At 50.1% G+C, this 22,694-nt stretch overlaps 1 protein-coding gene across 4 annotated transcripts in view; it reads left to right on the top strand.

The window, feature by feature from the left end:
* The window catches only part of LOC119383346 (LIM/homeobox protein Lhx4), a 134,015-nt gene extending 111,668 nt beyond the window's left edge, over positions 1-22,347 (top strand). For all 4 annotated transcript variants that reach the window (XM_037651427.2, XM_037651425.2, XM_037651428.2 and 1 more), the window contains one exon: positions 22,046-22,347. The gene's annotated coding sequence lies outside the window, so the exon portion shown is untranslated. The remainder of the gene's footprint in view (positions 1-22,045) is intronic.
* Positions 22,348-22,694: the final 347 nt, after the last annotated feature.

Genomic DNA, 22,694 nt, shown 5'->3' with positions numbered 1-22,694 from the left:
TGCCCTCCATTAGGGCTCGCGCGCGAGCGCGCGCTCTGGGCGCCGGCCGGCGCAACAGAGCGCCGCCGCCGCATTAAGTGCTCCGAAAAGGAAAGCATCTCTTTTCGCAGCGGCTGCTTTCTCCCTCTCGCTCCTTCTTGCTTCTGTCCCTGCTTGCTCGATAAAAGGCAAAGCGCGACGACGTCCCTATGGCTCTGTGTGTGTGTGCACGCATTCGTGCGCCTGGCCAGCCCTTTTCCGGTTCCCACCCTCCTTTTTTTATTTCCTTTCCCGAATGCTCCTTTCATCACGTAGGGAGATGTGGCGGGGGAGGCGGGTCACACTTACTCCTCCTTTACTCCCTTTTATGTCTTCCCCCTTTTCATGATCCCATTTTCCTTCGGAGAGTCCGTATTGGGGAACGCAGATACGCTCGTCTTCTCCTTTGCGTGTTTTCCTTTACTTCGTTCCTCCTTCTGCGTCATTACAAGTTTGCCTGTCGACGACTAATCCTCCGATGGAACTGTCGCGGCACTTCGGTGGCTTCGACGGTCACTTAAAACCGGGAACCGCCGGAGTGTGTGGGGCGGTGGGAGGTTCGCACGTTTGTGGCACAACGTATACCTGCGGCGTTATATAGCGCTCGCCAAAAGGCGTGGTGGCACTCAGGAGCGCGTGAATGAGAGTGATCGGAAATGGATTCGGAAAGCGCGCGCACCGGAGAGTGGCGCCGTGAAGCTAACAGCCATGTGTATGGTCGGTGCATTAGTCCCGTTCGGAAGGCTTTCCCGGCCTCGCTTTCTTTCTTTATTTTTTATTGTTTTGCAGCGGCGGTTTCGCGTAAGTGACGAAGCTGTCAGCAGTTTCTCTTGCGATGGTCTTTGGATTGCGTGATAAAGAAAAGAAAGTGAACTGTAAGCGGAAGAAATGAAAGAAGAGAAAAGGAAGAAAGGAAGTGGTCATTCGTTACCGCATACATCGTTGAAGTGCACTGAGTGCTTCCTTTTGGTGAGCGAGAACTTCGAGAAGCTACACCGCGGCCTTGTAGTAAAGTGGAGCAAATGTTGGCAGTGTTGGCGAGCTCACTTCGTGTATGGGCTTTTTATTTCATTGATGAGACTGCACGAAGTTGCAAGAAGCATTGAAAGAAATCATTTGTTTTCTGATGTGACAACGGTGATGCACGCATAGTAAACACGCTGCTGGAAGGCGGGTAAAAACGCATTATTTCTGCGATGCAACAACAGTCACTTAAATAGAGCACCTACGTATAGCCTACTAGCTGTTACGTCAGGCCATCCCTCCATACATATACCAAAGTTTCGCTTAGCACCTTCTAAGTTGACTGTTTTTACGCAATTGTTGGCATCTGTAAATTCAGTATTTTTTTCGTGAGTGTAGCGTCCTTTTGTACTGGAATGATTATGAATAGAGAATAGCTTAAAAGAAAATAAGGCAAGCTGTTGTGATTGGTTACGATTGGGCGCAGCTTGAACAACGCTAACCGCGAAGGAATGACGTGGAACAAAGCGCTCTAACTCGGCAAAATTATACATTACCCTCATGAATGTGCGCACAGCGCATGCGCACATTGACTCGCTATTAGATGGTTCTCCAGCCCTTCCTCTCGAGACTTTTCGATACTGAGTTACAGTTTGCGCCAGTGTATGCGTATATCTACTTATTTATCAGCAGTAAAACTTGTGGCAACTTCATTTCCCATTCTTTGTGATTTATTCTTTCTACTATGCATTACGAGCCACGTGATCAAGAAATACAAATAAAGTTCAACCGTGTCAGGCAACGCAGGACTAGTTTATAGCCTTCAAACTGCAGCACTAATTCAACCACAAACCAACAAACTTGCGCGGTGTAACAAGTGTAGCATTGAAACTGAAATGGCCCTGCATACACTTCGGCCATTTTACGCCACACGTGCTGGTTGCTTTCGAAACGATGCGAAAGAGAAAGAAATCGCGCCTGAGGCTGTTGACGCTTAAGTTTCGGCGTGCAGCAATAGAGGCAACGAAACTCGCCTACGCATAAGTGGTGGTCCGCCCATTTCGGTTAGCATTGGACTGGAACCGAGCCATCCGGTTGTTTGCGTCCGATAAAGTGGAATGCATATATTTGCTACGATGTAACAGGCACAGCCCCCTTTTTATTAGCATGCCAGCCAAGAAAACAAAGAAAAGATCCGTGAAAACGTTAGCACTTGGCGATCTGCGCCATCTGCACTCGTCCCGAGAACTGCACGAAAAGAAGCCATTAATGCTAATCTAAAATTCAGCCAGCGCAGAGTGTATAGGCGCGTCGGCAGCGGCGGGACGCACACGGCCTGTATACGATCGTTCTGCGAAACGTGCGACCACTTCCCGCAGAGTAAAGCTCCACCGACGGCGATGTGTCAGGCTCCACGGAGCTCGCGGCACGAAATAAGCGGGCAGTAAATGCAGCAGTATAGCAACCGCAAAACAGCAAAAGTAAATGTGAGAACGAGATGAGCCCCACTCTGTCGTACGTTACGTACAGATATTCAAGGGGGCATACATACACACTGACGTCCGTGGTTGAAGCGTATTTCGCAGTCCCCGATTACTCGGTTCCCATGCGTAGGAGAACCTTCGCGGTATAGTCGCAAGTGGACAAAAAAAACCTAAGGAAAGAAAGAAAAAAAAAGGGGGGGGGGTGAACTGAGCGAACGCTTCTTAACGAAGCGAAACGCGTGCCGACTACCAAAACAGTTCGATTCCACATAAGGCGGACATCTGACGTGATTGGGGAAACTGAAAGCCGTATGCTGCAGACGCTATCGGCCATTGCAGATGAAGCAGCTCTCCCATGGCGCTCTCACGCGGTCGTATGGAGTCGCCTTTTCCGTCTATCCTGGCATAACCTCCTCTCCTATTCTTGTGGGCCCTATCGAGTAACCCCCCGCTAGTAGCTTGTCGCCGTCGTCTCCGTCGTCGGTGGCTGCAACGCGAGGGTCTCCCGAGTTTTGCAATCAGGATTGACCATCGCGAACGGCGGCACGCTCTACGTCCGTTGCCGCGGATATGTGCATGCATGCCAGCCTTGCTCCTTCGAAGACGCGGCGCGTATCCTGCTGCGCGAATGCGCAGAGAGGCTGCGTGGGGTTTCGCGATGCGTGGCTGCAAAGAGCGCAAATGGAAAGGTACGGCGGCGAAAAACGAGCGAGGGACCTCGTCTGTCCCGTGTTGCTCCGAGTGAAGCTGATTGGAATCATGAAGCGTCAACTTTTGAGTGTAGCCCTTGCTGCGTTCGCTAGGCCAAGCTCCCCATGTCCCAACGGTTCACATCGCAAGCGAGCTGCGAGACCAGCGTAGCTAGTAATTTACATGCACATGCACTATAAGTATGTGTGCTTCAACAGATTTCCACCAGTTATAACGCTTGAAATGCCATAATACCGAAGGCAGCCGGCCATGGGCAAAGAACGCTTAATTAGAAAAACAAGTAGCATTTCCGAATTTGCACCAATAACTCGTTGATTTACTTGTCTCAGCCGTTAGATGAGAAATTAAGAGTTACTTATAGACAAGGAAGGTATGTACACTTCTTCCAGCATAAGTAGTCTGCTCTTTGAACTGGGGAAGAAGGAAAGGGGACAAAACGAAGTTGCAAAAGTCGTGTCCGCATTTTACGGAAAGGCATGATTATAATGGATGGATGGATGAAAGAACTTTATTAAGGTCCAATAGGTCGCGTTAGTTTCCTAGCCCGAAGCGGGCCGCTCCCACGTTGTGACCGAAAGACCTAGCCTTTCGGCCGCTTCGCGGGCCCGTTGGAATGCCCATAACTGTCCCTCTAATGTCGGACTGCGCAGAGCTGCGTCCCACCGCTCTTCAGTGTTTTCTATGATGACGTGATGAATATAAGACGGAAGCGTGTCCTTAAACTGTGAGATAGGGAAAAAAATAATTTGACGCATGCGAAATGATTCCAAGGAAACGAGCTAGGACGTAACTATACCATTCCATGATGCCCACGTGCATATACAATGCTCCTTCAGACCGGTGGCGCTTTTCTATGAGGCACCGGTCTCACAAAATAGAAAAAAATGAACTCAAGATGCAATTACCTGTTTTTTTTTCTTCGACATTTATTCTGACGTGACAAGTTCACACGGGAAGCCTCCTTTGCACGTACGTGCCTTTGGCGGAGTCGTTTACTACACCTATACATAAGTTCTCCGACGCCTGGTGCCTGAAATGATAGGTCCATATTTCACTGCTTCTTCTCTCCAAATGTTCCCGAGCGAGATGAAATACATTAGTGGATGCGCACGCGTTCTTGATCTGCGCGCGGCATCCCTAAGAAATCACAGGTGAAAGCAAGCCAAGCCGCACAACAAGACATCCACGCTCCCACTGGAAAGGAGCGACCGAATGGGGCGAGGAAATGAACGCTACATCTGAACCCCGTCACTGCAGTACAGCTCAGCATCTGTGGCGTACAGGAAAAGGGAAGTTAAAGAATAGATTACTGTAAAGCCGTCCTCAACCCGTATGCGCCGTTTTTGAGCAAGGGAAACTGAAAGGTAGCCGTGGATGACGATCGCAACGACGCCACGCAGGTTCTTTCACTGGTCCAGCAGCTGAGTCGAGAGCGCATTGCTCATCGCTCAAGCCTCAGATCCGAAAAAGGGATCTCGCGGAGACACCGAAGAAGAGCCGAGAGCGGCGCCAAAGAGCAGTACGAGCAATGGGCGTGCTTCGTGCCGCCGGAGGGTCCCAGGAAATGCCGGCAGCAGCCGCTGAAAGCTTTGTTTCCTGTGCCCCAAGCAGCGGCGAAGGCATCGCGCCGCGGAGCCGGGAGGAAGTTGTCCTCGCTCAGCGCCCTTAGCGGGACACCGCTGTACACGCGCGCGCACCCATTAACTTGAAAGGTATAGCGTCGGCCGCCACCGCCGCCGCCTGTATATCTCTTTATACATTAGGAGAAGGCGAAGAGTGGCGTCTAGGGGGGTGGGCGGGGGAGAGCAAGCCAGTATACAGTAGTGACGCGCATTGCCTTCTTGCCTTCCCGCCTTGTTTTTGGTCCATTTTCATGTTTTCTTTCTTTAAGTTGCCTCGCGTGAAGCAGCAGGCTGGCAGGCAGCGCGGACCGGAAAGGCTTCTAATGGAATCCATTATGGGAGCTCAAACAAGAGCGTCTATATGCTGCTGCTAGGCGTCTGTCTTATTTTTTTTTATCTCCTCTCCCTCACATGCACAACACGCTTCCGGCTCTTTCTCTCGCTCTCCCTCATTTTTTCATTCCTCTCCGTACTTCGCAAGAAGTGCATTACGGGAGGACACGGCAAAGACACAGGCAAGCACGGCCAGGCACCGGCAAGCCGCCAGCACCTCCGCGATGCTACATACTTCTATACGACTCGTACTGTTCCGCCGCGATGGCAGAAGCTGTGGGGCATCTTCTCTGTACGCCGCCCGTCGCGGCATGCCAAGCAAAAGAAGCAGCGCTCCGTGTCACTCCCGGGTGTCTCCCATTCTCCTGCATCTTTGTTTTACTCTCTGTTCTCTTCTGGCCCCTTCGAGGGTGAAGTGAGGACCTCCGCGAGGGGGCTTATCGGCCGCGCAGCACTCACCGCCCGTCGGCCGTCATCAGTATGCGAGCCGTGTCGCTTCCTGTGTTGTGTGTATAACTTGTCGAGGGTGGCCCGAGATGCTTGCACCCTGATAGCCTAATTGCGGTACCTCCATCGTCCCGTCCCGTTCGCTTGCCTGCTGTTACGCGCGCTAACGAGGCCTTTGCAGTGCGCTCAGCCTACGGATGAAGCGAGCCAGGAGAGATGCTTCTCGAGGCAGTCCGTGACAGCGATGGAGCGACGAGAATATTCCCGATGACGGTGCTCGATGGCCTCCGGTGTATACACCCTTGCGTGCGAGCACCTTGAGGGGGATTATGTGCCTGCTAAAAGGGCGGTGCTCATGTTTCCTGCGCCGACGGCAATGCTAGCCATCCATGCCACTCACCGTCGAAGTGAAGTTAAGGCGCTCTCTGTATACGCTCCATGGAAGCTTCTCAAAGACTGGCCGCGACCGCTGGAATTATCAAGATGCGCGTGTGTCCGGGTACTCCCAAATTTTGCTGATAAGGAATGATTTTCGAGCTTGTTGCTTGCCCTGCCGAGGCTCGTAGACAAGTACTTACGGCACGCTTTGATCCCAGTCATTCAAAAGTGCGCGGTTCGAAAAGCACATTGAACCTTTACGAAACCTCTCCACTGTTAACGCGAAAATTAATGCCGATAAGAATCTTGAGATTGTCAGACCGGCTTTCCTTTTGGGTATCTGTTTTTGAGAAACGTCTAGAACGCTCTAAGGCCCCGATAAACCTGAACTCAGACATTATATTTAATATCTGAACTCAGGCATCGGTCCTTCATCTCAAACGAACGTTCTTTTCGTACTTAAAGAGACATGACAGATGAGAGATGCCCAGATCTTTTAGAAGTATGTGTGATGTATCAGTGTCTGTTTCGAAAGGGGTGCAACTACGCACTTCCTACGATATGTTCAGTTGGATATGAGACCAAGGAGCGAATAAAGAGAGGTCGTCTTTCATTAAAAAGCTACATATACGTGTTTGCCAGAATGATGGCGTTGGCATGCTACTCCAGAAGTTTTATTCAAATGAATGTCACAGTGATCGCACAAACACACAAATAACAGTAATGGCCACAGACGCACACATACAATGACACTGATTAAAACGTCTCAATAAGGCATGTATTGGTTAAAAAAAACTGGAGGCAACCCACACCACTCATTTCGCTTACTCTGTGCTTTATGACCGAGCTCCTCCCAGCCACGTATTACCGATCTCATACGTGGTAACAGTTTCGCTGAGGGCCTTGCGAATCAGCATTCGCTCTTTCCGACTTTGATGTTGCCATGACGTACGACGTACTTTGGCATATATACTGGATCACAGTTGTTGCTCTTTAGTGAACTGACGTGGTAATCAAGAACCAAGTGCAGTGGTTTTTTTTGGATTCAGTAAGGGCCGTTTTGCCTTTTGCACATTTCTTGCCTTGCCACGTCAGCATTGCGATCCGTGCATATTCGCTGGGCTTTAATGCGCTTATGTAGCACGCGCCAGCTTCACTTCAAAGTGACGTCGCTAAAAACAGGAGGTTCAACTTTGATGAGTTCCGCGCGGAGTGAATGCCAGTAGTCACTGGTAGAGCCCTCTCCAGACACATGCACATAGGTCGCCAAACCCACTCATGAGTCGACCCACTCAGACTCATTCAGACTCAGATTGAGCCCTGAGTCTGAGTGAGTCAGGCGGAGTAATATTTTCGTGAGTCTGAGTTCGAGTGAGTCCGGGAGAGTAATATTTTCGTGAATCTGAGTCCCAGTGAGTCAGGATGTGGAGTACTTTGGTGAGTCTGAGGCCGAGTCGAACCCTAAAAGCTAGATATATTTCCTGAGTGAGTCAGCGCCACATTTTTTTGCCGACCTATGGTCCTGTCTGCACAACTTCTGCATTATTAACAGCCTTATGTCAGCTCACGTTTATACTCACGTCTACTCACACATACTTCGAAACTCTAGCGTTCATACGCCATCTGAATATTTATTGATTCAAGGCCTGATTTATGGTGTGTGGAGGGGGGGGGGGGGGCGAGGTGGTTTGACGTCCCTCCAGCAAAATGTTTCACGGAAGGTTCTTGATAAAAATATCTCGTGTGAGTCATCTCTTTAAATAAAAGCTTCCTTACTGGATTGTGACTATTGATAACTCGTATTTGAAGATACGAGATCAAAACGCACGAAGTAGAGCACCAATTATGTGAAATATTGGTGTTAAAGGGCATTGACGGCCATGGTCGAAAAAGTTATTATACGATAATGGACTCATGAATCGACTTCCTCAGGCTCACTCAGACTCAGATCGACCCGTGAGTCTGAGATTGAGTGAGTCCGAGTGAGCAATATATTGGTGATCTGGAGTCCGAGTGAGTCCGGTTGAGAAAAATTTCAATGAATCTGAGTCCGAGTGAGTCCGGGTAAGGAAGTATTTTGGTCAGTCGGAGTCCGAGGGAGCTTTAAGGGCAAAATACATTTTGTGAGTGAGTCTGAGTGAGCTCCACATTTTTTGCCGACCTATCCACATACACATATATAAACATCAGAAAAGTGATAACTCACGCCAACGCGTGCTACTAATTGCACTATCACCAACGGCCACGATTGAGTGCTCACCGTCAGCGCTATATTAAACGCAGCTCTTTATTCGGTGTCGTACAGATGTGGAGCTCTTCCGTGCAGCAGTCCCGTACACACGGGACTTGGGAGCATTTCCTTCATTAGTAATGCTAAAGAAATCTGTGAGGAATAATAATTAACGTATGATATATAAGAATAGCCCTATGGACATTGCCTTTTCATCACGTTACTCCAAAACAAAAAGAAGCTAATACTAGAAATGCTTTTGAAATCATTGCCGCACGTTGCCGGCTAAAGAGACCTCATTTCCTCCAGCTGCAGTTTCCTACGACCTTCAGAGACGAATCACACGCCGTATTCCCAAACAGCGAAAGCCATACGGACGCCGGAGCTTCCCGTCGCAGGCATCTTATACACCACGCACGCAATTACCAGAGCGGATCGAGCGCTGCGGTTCGTCCCGACGCGTCAGCAGTAAACAGGCAAACCCCCATTTGATCTTGGGGGTTTTGCCTCGGCGTGAGGGCCGCTTCTTATATATACTCTCGCTAGGGTTTCCCGCGCGTCCCTTACTGCCTGCGAAATGACTGAGTGAGTCAGCGCGATCCGTTCGCCTGCAGGAAACAGGCGATTCCCGAAAGGGACGCAGGCAGGGGGTAGCGGCGGGCAATAATACCTTCGGCGCAAAAGTGGCCGCGGGAAGAACGGGTTCGTTAGGCTGCGCGCACGCCGATCGCCTAGTGCCTCGCGCCGCGGGTAGCTCGGGCCGGTAAGGTGAGGCCGATCGTCCTCGGCGCTAACAGCTTGGGGGGGTTGCCGCAATAAATTACGGTCACCGCAGCCACTCGACGCCAGCGCGTGAAGGCGAGCAAACTCGACGCTGCTGGCACTCTACGCTCTACGTGCCCACCGCCCCGTCCAGCAAGCTTCTTCTCTCGCCCACACTGCGGCGCTGCAAGTAGCCTTTTTCTCAGCGCCCATCCAAATCCCCGGTCTGAGAGGAGAGCAATACCAATCTCTTCGCGAGAGCTGTAATCCTGGTCGCCAAAGCTCATATATCCGCCGGAGCGGCCAAATTAATATGTATCGCGCCCATAAATCGTCGCTTGTCGTTGTAAACGAGGCTCGCGGCCGGCAAGCCACCGTCTAGCTGTCGCTTCACCGCGATTCTGCGGGTGCTGCGGGTGCACAGCCAGCAAGCACTTCTTGCACGACCCCCTCATCTAGTCTCCAGTCACGTATACCCGGATACCTCTGCCATTTCATTTCGTGCCCCTTTTTCCGCTAACGCACCGCAACTGAAAGCGACGCAGGGACAGCGTTAAGACATGAGACCGGCAATGCACAGCGTGCCCAGCCATGCAAAAGCTCGCTTTCATTAGGAGAGATAGAGAGTTTCGTAACGCATGTATGCCGAGAACTACGCACTTCCTGCAGTAACACAGTGGGCTTCTCCAGTAAGCGAACTTCTCCGCACACCCACCCAGACGCCACGTTCGTCCACGCCAAAGGTTCTTGCCGTCGTGTCGACGAGCGAAGGCAGCAGAACCGCTGGCATGGCTGCCTGTACTGGCTCTCCACCGTCCGTTCACGTTGTTGATATTTCGAGGACGGATGGCGTGTAGTTGTAATAGCACCGGGAACAGCGCGGCATCAGGGCTGAGAGAACAGACCACGGTGCAGCATGTGAAGCAGTGCAAAGCAGAGCGGGCGACGTGAGGGTGTGGGTGTGGGGGCGGCTGCGCAAGCTGTTTAATTAGCGCCGCGCGCGACGAGAGAAGAATGGCCTCTCTCGGGGAAAACGGCGGGCCGCGCGCGCTCTGCTGACGGTGTTGCCGCGCCAGGAATCCAATCAGCGGGTGCGGGCGCGTCTTTGGTCGGTCGCTCAGACGTGAAATAGAAGGACGCACTGGAATGCCTCTCCCGTCGTCCGTACGCCGCCGCGGGGGCCTGCTCCGCTTAATCCGGATGATTCCGTTCGGTGCCGCCACAGAGGCTCTGCACCCCCCCCCCCTCCTCTCTGCACAATCCATGAGAGCACACGCAAGCGCGAGTGAACGCACGGACGCTTCCGATCGGACCGTGAACGCAGGGCCCTACTTCCACGACCATCTCTTTCCCTCGTCTTCGTTCGGCGTGCCGGAAAACAGTGGCCGCGTGCCGCTCCGGCCATGCCCAGGCAGACAGCTCGTTTTCGGCGCCAAACAGCGCGGCAAAGTTTGCCTATTTTTCTTGCTAGTTCCGAATCACTCCCATCACATTCATTCCCATCCGCGCCACCACCTCATCTCTCTCTCTTGTAGGGCCTTTGTAGATTTCGCTCTCGCGAGATCTCGAGCGCTAACAAAGAGAGCAATTATCGGGCTCCTCTGTGCGCGCGCGCCGTCCGGTAATGAGGTAGGCTGGAAACTGTTAGCGGCTGCCGCGTGTGATGACGAAACGGCTGCAGAAGGGGAACGCGCGCGGCGGGGTTCTATTTCTCGTCGTTCTTGCTTCTTTCGCCGTCGCGTTCTCTTCGGCTTTTCTTTTTTTTTTCTTCCTACTGCCGTCGTCATCAGCAGTGTCCTTCCGTTTGGCTCCCTCGCCTTCTTCTGCGCTTAATATTTATTTCACTCCCGGGCATCTGGGAAATTGCGAGAAATGTGTTTGACGGTGAAGCAGAGCGGCAGGAATGGGAAGATTTAGCCCATTTACAGGGGCAAGTGCTGTTACGGCACCAAGTGTATGTTACGTAACAGTTCACTAAAAAACATCCTGAAAGCCATTTCGTTCCTCTTTCCAGTGCATTATTTATCAGCATTGATCTCGTATTAAAGGCAAATAAGGTAGAAATTCGCGTGGCGATGCTGTGTAGGTTACGAAAATTTATTTATGACACCCATTACAGTCATTCTATTAACATGAATCCCAGATCTAGACATAGTGTAAAGCCGCACATTCGCAATCCTCATTCGCGACCGCCCGCAGCCGGTCGACGCCTCCCTCGGTGTGACGGTGTTACGTACTCGCTTACACCGACAACGAGGCAGTTGTACTAATGAGGTTGCTTTCGCTCGAGCAAAACAGTGACCAGAAAAAAAAAAAGAAATAAACAGTGATAAGCCAGGTTTCAGAACGTTGTCCGTTGCAGCTCTGGAAAAGAGGTGTTGAGAAAACGCGTGGCACTATGTAGGGGCTACCACGTGCGTTTCAGAAGCGAGTAAACGAGAGTATAGGGCACTAGGAATCCTGTAGAAAAAAAAAAAAAGCAAGACGAAAGAGATAGCCACGCAACACACCACGGGCGCAGAGAGTCGGGTAGAGGGAGATGGGGGAGTTGAGAGAAGGGGATGAGGAAAGAGTAGAATGCGTGGGGGAGGCAGGAAACGGGAGGCGGGGGTGTTAGGGGTGAGGAGGAGGCCGGGGGGGGGGGGGGCGCGACGGGAGAGGCAGCGAGTCCAATCTGCGATGCAATTCCCCGGTCCGTCCAAAAAAGTTCCCAGTCCAATTTGCTCGCGCCCCGACGAGCTCGTTTTCCTCCCCTTCCCCCGCAGCAGCGCGGCTGGCTTCGCGGCGCTGCATGGCTTTCTTTTGTTGTGCTTCCTTTTTCCCGCGACTGAACTTTAATTAGCGGCGTTTGATTGGCGTTCCGCGGTCTCGGCAGCCAATCCAATCAAGCGGCGGCGGCCTTCCCTCTCTCGGCCGTTCCACCGTCCGCCGTGGGGCTCGCTCGCACGTGAAATAAGATAGAGGCCCAGTTAATCTGCGGTCGCTCCAGGCGAGGCCCTGGTCACTCGGCGACTGATTGCCACTTGCCGCGCCTCCATTGGACGCCGGCCAGCCAGCGCTGGGCTATACGGCTCGCGCTACCGCGCAGCCTCGGAGCCGAAGCTCTTGCTACTGCTTCTTCTTCTTCTGCGCCAGGTTTGCGTGATTGCTTGCCGGCGATGCTGCAGCTGTCGGGACCAGAACGCGCAGGGATATCTTTTCTCTGTCTGTCCTTCTTGTGTTCTAGCTATTCTCTCAGCGGAACCGTTCATGATTACGAGAACTCAGTCGCGCCAAAACTAACCTCTCGTTGAGGAGAAAAGGAAAGGGAGGAGGGGGGGGGGGGAAGACGGAGGGAAAACTGCTCTAATGATCCTCTTACGGCAACAACATCGCTGGCGAGAGACTGCGCCACCTAGAACATGTATATAGTAGCGGGCGCAGCACGGCCTTACGGAAAGGTGACGTTTAGAAAGCGTGCCACCCCTATAGTCTCCTATTGGTCGACTACGTTCGACTACGTGTGTCATTTTGCTTTTCCCACTGTTGCGAATGGCGAAGTGTCGGGGAAAGCCTTCAATTATGAAACGCGAAATGAGTTTTCGATCGTCAGACGGGTACGAGCGCGTTTCAACGAAACGATGGAGGTGGGGGGGTTGATGCCATGAAAGCACGTGCGCGACCCGGTTCCCCAACTCAATTATACGTCCTGTTATTGGCTTCACGCTTGGCGAGAGCGATTGGCGAAAATGGCCCGCGTCCGATCTAATTTGAACCCGTCACTCAGAGCAGCCCGCGCTATAGACTGCGACTACGTTTATATACCTTCTTCGTGTTTATTATCAACAAAATTTCCTCCTGCGGGAAACGAGGAACGATAAAGACTTTTTACCGTGGCGTAGTGGTCTCGGAATCTCTAGGTGTCAAACTTCTTAGGCGCCTTCTTTTCAAAAGGCGAGTCGCGATTCGCGCCCGAATTTCGTTACATCACAAGCACGGGGAGACGTCGTTCAAATAGGAATTCATCAAAAGTGAATTTCAACGGGGTGGAAAGTCGGGTCCGCTGGTGCTTTACGACGTGAGGTGCAACGCGACGAAGACTACAGGCGTAGAGGAATAGACGCCGCGGCGTGAGCGCTTATTTATTGATGCCGTGTCTTTCACAGGTTCTGTATATACACATAGAGCAACGACATAAGATGCGCAAGCAGCGGAGGAGATTGTCTTACAGCGAAACTGCATGTGGCTAGGCGGAACCAAAATTCGTCAGTTCTATGTGCGCAGAAACTCCCAGGGCGTGTGTGCCACAGAAATTGGGCAAGCCCCACTATATACTCACCACTGGTCCACTCAAAATGAAGAAGAGAACTCACGGGTGGCGAACACCTATTAAGATTTCTGGACAGACATAACCACTCATTGAGAAATACTTGAATGAACCGTCGGTATTAACCCAGTGATAAACACCGGGGCCGCAGGCTTTAGATACGCTGTACAACCACCTGTACGGAGCGCTTGGAAGGTAATTCTTTTATGCATTCTGCTAAACTGTTCTTACGGGACGAGGCAATGATGCCTCCACTGCTGCAAAGGAATCTCTTCTCTGTCACCTGTATTAGTCAACATCTGTCACGCACGCGTGTAATAAGGAAAATAACGAAAGAGAAGGCTGGGTCAACGGCTTACTGATTTCTTTCTGTATCTCCTTTATGCATTTCATCTCTTTCTCGGCACTCAAAGATCGTGTGCTGAGTTGCCAGACTTGGTCCTTCTACACACCAATCTTGCAAGTTTAATGACTAGGTGTTCGGAGCAGGAAACGGCTTCCATGAATGTCCTCTGGCGCTATGATCGCAAAATAGGTTCACACACTCCACCATTTTCTACAGCCGGGGCGCGCCTTTTTTGCCACACTCCTTCTCGCAAACGTAAAGGCGCCATCTGTTCGCAGCGGCGCAGCGCAATTAGTCATAAGGACTGCTTAGTCACTGAGGCATGTTTGTACAAAGAGCGCTTAATAAGCATCGCGCAGGGCGCGGCAGGAAATGCGTGCGGCGCACCGCCGGACAGCAATGACTCTCGCGCGCGTGGACACCTGAAAGGGAGCAAACTTCGAGTTATTCGTAATAAATTATTCGATTCGTTTATTATGGTTGCTAGAACGCGTATTCACGAAACATCGCGTTTGCAAATGCCCTTTGAAAGTGCCTGCACTCTAAAAACTGGTAAGCGTATCGCAAGAGTAAGAAAGCCGAGTTACTCTTCAGAGCGTTCTCTTACTCTCGCAAAGCATCGCATAGAGTGAAATGCACGTTCACTCTGTACGAAAGGAGAGAGTGAAATGTGCTTATACTCTACCTCCATCTGCGAGAGTGGAATGCCCGTATACTCTTCTGGCATGACAGAGTAGAACGCAGTTATACTCCTGCTCCTCATATATATTATATGTCTATGTGCCCGCATACCGCGAGCGATGACCACTCATTATTAAGCACACGCATATACAGTAGAGAGCACTGCATTTGTCGCGGGGCTGGATACAATTAATAAAAAAAGCAGCGTTTCCAGCGCCTCCCAGTGCTTTTCAGTTTACAGGAAGACACTGGAATGCAGCGTCTCCCAGTGCTTTTCAGTGTACTGGAAGGCACTGGAATAAAGCCAAATATCCGCGTTTTTAGCTTTGGATTTGTGCAGTTAAATAAGCGAATATCACCTCATCGAGTCGGTCGACGATCGAAACTACATTCGAAAGGTTTTTCAGTCCTTCGTATTTCAGTATCCACGTTTTTCGCTCGAACGTCGCGCACGGAGTACATTGCCCTAAGCTAAATGGTCCGTACGGCTAGAGTGCGCTATTGCGGCTGTAGTCGCGGAACGTGAACAATAATGACCGAAAATATGTCCAAGGGCGTGACGAAAACTGAAGTGTTCAATGTGCAGTTCAGAAGTACAGCGTTTTCTACACAGAAATGACTAACCGCTTAGCTGGTCAATGCGAATGCCGCACATATCCTCGGTTACGCTAATCTTGTTTGCTGAGAAACAGGCCGGATTGACGTTCTGATACCGGGAAGCACAAAACAAAGAAATGAACTATCTTGTGTGGTTGTCGCATGTACGGAAATACTGAAACCGGCGTTTCTAAACAAGAAAACGAAGACAGATCACCGATATGGTCAGTGCAATCAGTGACAACATGAAAGAAAAAGGACGTGTTGGTTGTCTCCGAGTGTGGCGTTGTGGTAGCGCGGCGGACTCACAATGTGAGGGTCGCTGGTTCGAATCTCACTTGCGCGTGTTTTTTTTTTTCTCACGTCTTTTTTTTTTTTTTGCCGCAGTGCTCGTTATTATGTCATCATTACGATCTACGCATGAATAAATTCTCAAATGCAATATTAAGGCCCTATTTCGCCCGGGTTCTGCTATTTCTTTCTTGAGGTGTACTACTACTCCCGTCGGAGGGGTCCGGCTACTCTGCTTCGGCAAGAGTTATGTTACTCTGTTGAGGTGGAGTACTGTAACCCTCTCAAGGGGCATTACTATACTCTGCCTCAAGAAGAGGTGATTTACTCTGGAAAAGAGAGTTAAATATGGGACAAGAATATACTCTCCCAAAGAGAGTGCCCAGCACTCTCTTAGTTCTTAGAGTGTGGCAACCTTCGGTCTGTAATCTCCAGCATCAGAAATGGCTGGAATGCGCTCTCGCGGGCTGTTCTATAGGATGTACTTTGTGTTCTGTATGATGCACTTTGTGTGAAAACGGGTCCAGCTGTTTGCGTTCACAAAATATGGCGTATAAACTTGGGTGGCTATTTACAATGTCGTCCGTAGTAGAATATAGCAATACGCAAATACAAGCGTCAGACAATTGTTAAGTGAAAGGGGGGGATGGGGCGGAGGGGGATGTACTATTAGTGAACCTTGGTCAGCCTCTGTAATGAACCACCATGCGAAAAAAGAGGCTCTGATAATGGAGCGCGGGTTGTGTAGAACAAATGATTTCATCTTACGATGATTTATGAGCCCCATTTTCATATATACAATCATATAACTCTATTCTCAATACCGTAACCATGAGTAGTGAAGCACAAACGCTCTTTCTTCAGCTGTTCGCATTCTGCGGTCTCTGGGTCATATTAACATTTGAAGCTGATTACGTCGCGCCCGTTTCAGCGTCAGTGGCCATAGGCAGTTGCACATTGCGCTACCTTGTACGAACAAAAGGCTCATGCGCGACAAATGGCGAACTAAGCAGACATGTAACTAATGAATACCTTAAATTGGTCGCTTCTAAGCGACTAACTTAACTGAAGGAGCGCTTGCAATTTTCAGCTACTTTAAACTTCAAAGCTTAAGCAGCAGATGAGCTAATCATGTGTGTTATAGGGGCCTGGCCACAGAGAGTGCATTATATTCAGCTATATTAGCACGTTCATCTCGTCGTGTTACCTATAGATTTCCGGAATGCGCAACGCACATCCGTGTATGATATCTACAAGCGCGCTGAAGGAAAGCAAGATGAAACAACCTAGGAGAAAATTCTATAAGAAGCTGTATGGTCAGACTGACGGTGTACTTCGTTAAACGTTAGAGACAGGAAGAAAACTGCTTTCAACTGATGACCTCTGACCTTGTGAAGTATTGGATCTTTATGAGGATGAGGCTTCTTTGTTTATATTTAATTTATTTACAGCAATACAAGTTACATAAGTTGAACAAATGAATTTTAGCGTATTACAGGATATGTGCGTGAAATTACTTATACAAAAGCGCAATGTTTTAGTTATTTTCTTTATTTTGGGCAAAAATAATGCATAGGTATGGCGTCATTTATTTGTTCACATAAGAAGAAATTGGAAAAGGAGAAGAGACAAGGATTTTACCTGTTAAGCGCTTTTGCGCCGTTCACTTGTCATGACAGTGCATGTGGCGGCTAGCGTCCCGCTATAAAGACCCACTGCGAGGCGACAAAATGTCATGTTGCATGCTGCTGCGGTTCTTGCGCACCACCGAAGCTTTAAAGCATTGTGTCCGGTCAGCCCCTTAGAACGAACAGAGCGCTGATGACTCCCCTTGAGGTAACAAAATTATTCGGACGTCCTGTTACGGTGTAGGTGGTAAGGGGTTTGCGCCCGTTCCTATTGCACTTTTTTCCGGCAACCAATGTTCCTGCAGAGCCGCAGTTCACATTTTCTTTTAAGTTGATTTGTCTCACCAAGATCAGCGCGCATACACGAAGGCGAAAAAGAAAGAAACCGACGACGCGAGCGCTGATGGAGCTCTACCAACTCGTCCAATCACTTTGCTCAAGTTTATGTGTTGTCTCGCTTATCCTCGCCTCAGTTGACTCTCCGCGCAGCAAGCACATCAGGATGCGAAGTTGACATCATCGCGCCGTGACCCCGTTTTCATTCCGAGAACCAGTCAAGCAGCGAGCACATTGCAAAAGGACCAAAGCTGTATATCGACGGTCGCGCCACACGAAGAGATCGCAGTATACTCGAGGCACCCGCGCGGCGCTCTGGTCTTACGCTTGCTTCGGGCTCTCGCCACTCGATTTACCTTTTTTTTCCTCGCTCGCCCGGGACCATTAATGGCTTCCTCATTACGTGACGCTCGGTCAAGCCGCTTATCGGCAAGAAACAATTATCGGGGACCCCGTCGCTGAAAGCATCGATCGGCATCATCCTCTCTCGTCAGGTCCGCAGGAGTGCCGGTGTCACACGTGCATGGGCTCCGTTCCCAGGAGATGGGGTGCGGATAGCACGCGTTGCCACGGCCTCTGTTATATACAGCGTGCGAAAGGTGCACGCGTAGGCCGTATCGCAGGCCATGCGGGAGTGGGAGAGAGAATCTAGATTCGGCGAACTCACTTGCTGCCAGAGTGTTATAGTCCATGGCCATCAGAAGTTCAACGTCACAGTGTGACCAAAGCACTTCAACGCTTCTTTGAAGATAATGACATTTGCGATGAATGCCAACCCGATTACCTCGAGTGCGTGGCTCGTACATAGTGTACTCTTTGGTATGCAACGGTAACCTTTGGAGAACGGCTTTTACCCACCGAACGCAAGAATTTATCCTTATTTTACTTTTACTTTATGTTGTTAACCAAGCGGAAAGGGGTAACCGTCGCCAGCGAATTGGACAAGAAATCCTCTACCTATTTTTACCTTAAAAAAAACTATTAGGTGGTACACAAAAGGAAAATGCCATACTTCGGTCAAAGATCAGTAACGATAACGAAATTACCCGCCAAGGTGGTCTAGTGGTTATGGTGCTCGACTGCGTAACCAAAGGTCGCGGGATCGAATCCCGGCCGCGATTACGATTTCGATGGAGGTGAAATGCTTGAAGCCCGCGTACTTAGATTTAGGTGCACGTTAAAGAACACCAGATTGTCAAAATTTCCAGAGCCCTCCACTACGACGTCCCTCATAATCGTATCGTGGTTTTGGGACGTAAAACCCCAAACATTTATTGAGAAAATCAAGCAGAAGCATTGCTACGCATTCGAGGACTTTACTGAACATTGCGCATGAACACAATTTCAAGCCGGAATTTCGAAGACCTGCATCTACTAGAACATGAGTTAGCATCACGAAGCAGTTATTACAGCCTTCCGCGCGCAGATGACATGTGAACTACACAAGCTGAAGAAATTGTACTCACATTTTGCTTTCCTCGCAACAAGTTAATGAGCCACGGGAGCCACAGCGGTGTGCGATTTTAGATCGTGGGCTTAAGTCAAGTGCTATGATTGCATAGCTCGTCTGTTGACTGCCACTGACAACAAACAGCAGAAATGAGGTCGGGTAAATGCTACTACGAACGTGAAATGACACGAACTTGCATATGAACACTTGGACCCCGTTGAATGCTAGTTAGAGCGTGGCTTTGTTACCTCCGTATAATATATATGGCTACGAGGACTCCTTTTACCTCACGGAAACAACAAATGCGACATGAGAGTCGTTCTTCGTTTGACCGTGATGTCCTAACGGGAAGCAACAATAGCATTTGAAGAGTGGCTTTTGGCTAAGCCATCACACATACGAGTCAGTTTTCTACAATTTTTTCCTTTGTCTCTCTTAAGTCACTTGCGATGTCTCCTTGGTCCCCACGACACAAACTGCGACAATATTTAGTATGACTTTGGCATTCTCGGCATTGGAGCTTCACAAAGCAAACCGAACGCGTGCGTCAGGATTTAGTTGTGTTCATTTCAATAATACCCACGTACACACGCGTTGCTCGCTCCTGCGTCATCTGGCACTGCGCCTTTCACTTAATCTTTATACCGGCCGTGGAAATGCTGGTACTTTGTTTCGCTTTCGTGCGATGCACATCGCGTTCAAATTCACTTTAGTATACAATCGCAGCGTTGTCCGCTGCAGAAACGTTGGCACGGTGTGGTCTTACTTGCAATGGCCTAAAAAAAAAAAAAGAAAGAAAACCTGACGCGGTGTGTGCACTACATACGTCGGCAGTGCGGGCTAAGCGATTCCCAATGCAAGCCAGAAGGCTACGGCCACCTTGCCTAGAATATACCGTCGATTTCTCACTTTGGTTTTTTCTCTCTACTTTGACCACGCCTCTTCGATATATGGACGGGAGCACGCACAACCGCTCTTTCTCTCGGTCTGGCGTCAAAGTGCTGCTGCGCAAAAATTGAAAAGCTCCCAAAGTGGTCATGCGCCAAGGATACGATTGGAAGACTTGAGGAGGCGGTGCGGGAGGAGGAGGGGATAACAGCACGAAAGAAAAAAAAAACTGTTGCGAGAGCCGCAAAAAGAATAAGAGGGGGGGGGGGAGGGGGGAGATAGCAAGTTTCCGAAACGTACCTTCATGTCTCTCTTCTCTTCATCGACGGTCAGGTCTGAATCGATTTCGCGGAAATTCTTGATGGAACGCATTAGTGGCTTTTTAATGGAGGCTCCAAAGCGGCGGGCAGACAAGTGTTTTCCATTAGGAACACGAACTGGATTGTATAAAAATCTAATGGGCCTCTCCATTGGTTCGTCGCTCGCGCGCGGGTGCTGGAAACGCAAAGCCTGTATATGTGCGTGCGTCTGTGTGTGTGAGGAGCTGGGCTCCAGAAGTATACATATACGTAGGAGATAAAAACAGAGAGAACCCGAGCGATCGGCAGCACGACGGAGCAGTCGTTTTGTGACTGCGCGAGGTACGGAATGCCACAAAGGCCAGGAAACTGAGAAAGGAAATGTGTGACGGAGTGAGGAGGGTAGGTGTATAGAAGGAAAAGGTAGAGGGATGGGAGAGGATGAGGGGTGGTGCGAAAGCGCAACTGGAGAATGTGGCGCTGAGGCGACGACACGAGCGGCAGAGTAAATGCAGTAGCCGTGAATCGGCGAGGTGATGCGATGTAGTACACTCAGAGAGAGAGAACAGTAAAAAAAAAAAAAAAAGAAATAGAGAAGAGCCGGAGAGGGACGGACGGGTCTTCTCTTCGGCGTGTATATATATATACGAAGGCAGCGAGGCGAGACAAAGTGCCCTTTGGTTTTGTCTGAGAGCGGCGGCGGCGGCGGCGGCGCGCGGGGGTTGAGTGCGAGCTTTTTGTACGAGGCCCGAGAGCACTTAGCGGAGATAAAATATTGCGTATTTGGGACCCACCGAAAGCTGAAAGCGAATGAAATGTACGGGCAGGCAGGCAAGCTATATTCGCCGGAGCGTGCGCCTCGCGAACGTCGGGCGCGCGGAAAAACGGCTTGAAATCCTGTGTGCTCCCCCCCCCCCTTTTTTTTTTTTTCGCGCGCGTCCCAAGCCTTAAGAAAGGAGAGACGACAGTGTTGTTTTCTTCGTTTCTTGAAATTGTTATTTCCGCTGACGCGCTTTCGCAGGCGATGCTCCGTGGCTGTTCGTTCAGTCAACATTGAATGTTTTAGCGACGCGCATGTATACCATACCCCCTCTTGGATCGTTTTGTTTGCACGCCGAACATAGGTGCGAGGTGGCGACAGTAAATGGCTCGGCGTAGGCGTGTGCGGGATTGGGAGATCGAAGCATCCGTGGGACGACCGACGGGGCGACCCGTCGCATGTTTACATCAGCGCATAGGACAGCGGCGTGAATGGCGTCGATAAACATGCGTTTTCCCTCCCTCTCTCCTCCAACTCCCTCCGATATTGTGTAACTGGTCTTGTTGAATCCGTTTACGTATACTGCTTGGGAAAGATGGCAGATAAGGGTGCCAATGGTGGCGTGGACGTTGTAGAACGTGACTCGACAACCTTGATTGACTGCGCACTTCTCGAGATGTCCCCGCGCCAACGAACAGCGGTAGAGTTTAGTGCTGGCACTGCTTTTGAATGCATTTTATGCGGTCGCACGTGACCAGGCAGCTTGATGCGAAACATTGTTATTTCTGGTTCTCCTATAGTATAGCTGCTACTTGCAAGGTCATAGTAATAAATTTACACTAATTCTCCTTTGGAGACTCCGATTAAGTCAGAAAAAAGAATGAATAAAGCGGAAGACAGGCACGCAGTCGTTATCGGATTGATTCCCCTCTCGCGGAAATTTGTTAATGTATTGTGACCTTCAACGACATCTGCTACACGCGTATCTCAGTTCCTAAATATTGGCGTTGAATCCAAGTAAAAAAAAAAAGGACAGAGAGAATGCTATCCCCATCTCCAGAAAGAAATAGCCGGCGGTAACCAACACACGTATAGTATCCTCATACCATGGAGCTCAGGGCTGTCTGTCCAATAAATATTAAGTAGCTGCCTTCCTCTCCGCTGTAGTAAACGTGTTGTGTCTATTGGTTCACGCATGTTCATATTGCAGGAAGTAAGGGGGGTGGGGGTGTTGTACTCTAGACCGAGTGTGTTTGACTTTCTTTCGACCATACAGTCGAACGCCTTTACAACATGCTCGGGGTCTTCTCAGTACTTCGTTATGCAGTGCAATTCGTTGTAAAGGTAGCACACCGTAACGCTCCCGACATAGCCGAGATGTAAGAAATCATTCGTTATGCACGTTATGTTATAGCAAAAGTGTTCGTTTAAGAGGTGTTTGACTGTAGAAGCATACATTTTTATGTATGACTGCGAAAGGCTTACCGTTTTCTTTCTCTCTCTTTTTGTACGCAGGTGTTACACGGCTAGTCTCCTCCCTTCCTCCTTCCCCGGCGAAAAAGAAGAACGCCAGCGGCCTCGAGTCAGACTCCTCTGGGCGCCCGCAAGTTCCTCAGCTGTTCTGGTCTTCGTGTCGATCCAGCTCCTTATACATATGCCTGTGTAAATAGAGCTACACCCCATCCCACCCCACTGTAAAGTGCGCTGCACCCGCTGCCGTGTGATGTGTAAATATGCCCGCCTGCGCCCAGTCACGCAACGGCGCTGCCGCCTATTGGAATCATTAAAAAAGAAAATGTGTACAGTCATTACTCCGATATTAGTCGTTGTCTTTTCTTTTTACTCCACGGCCTCAGAGCCCAACGAGCCTTTTGTAAAGAGCAGCCCTCTCAGCCGCACTATGCCAGCTGGACGACAGCCAACCCACAGGAGACCGCGTTCTAGGGCACTGGCCTACACAGACTTCAACGCGAGACGCTATGACGGCGTTGATGCGGTTTCCTTGAGAAACCGGACAAGAACGACAGACTGAGACTGCGCATTAATAATGCTGATGTGTGTTTGCGGGACATTGTCATAACCATAACGACTCCGTGGCGTCTTCATGGAGTATTCTCCTCTTTTATTCTTTCATACCATCTCTCCCTCTCCCCTATACAGGGTA

Source organism: Rhipicephalus sanguineus, chromosome 2 (assembly GCF_013339695.2).
Source record: "Rhipicephalus sanguineus isolate Rsan-2018 chromosome 2, BIME_Rsan_1.4, whole genome shotgun sequence".
Lineage (NCBI taxonomy): Eukaryota > Metazoa > Arthropoda > Arachnida > Ixodida > Ixodidae > Rhipicephalus > Rhipicephalus sanguineus.
This window is presented reverse-complemented; position numbering and strand designations above follow the sequence as displayed.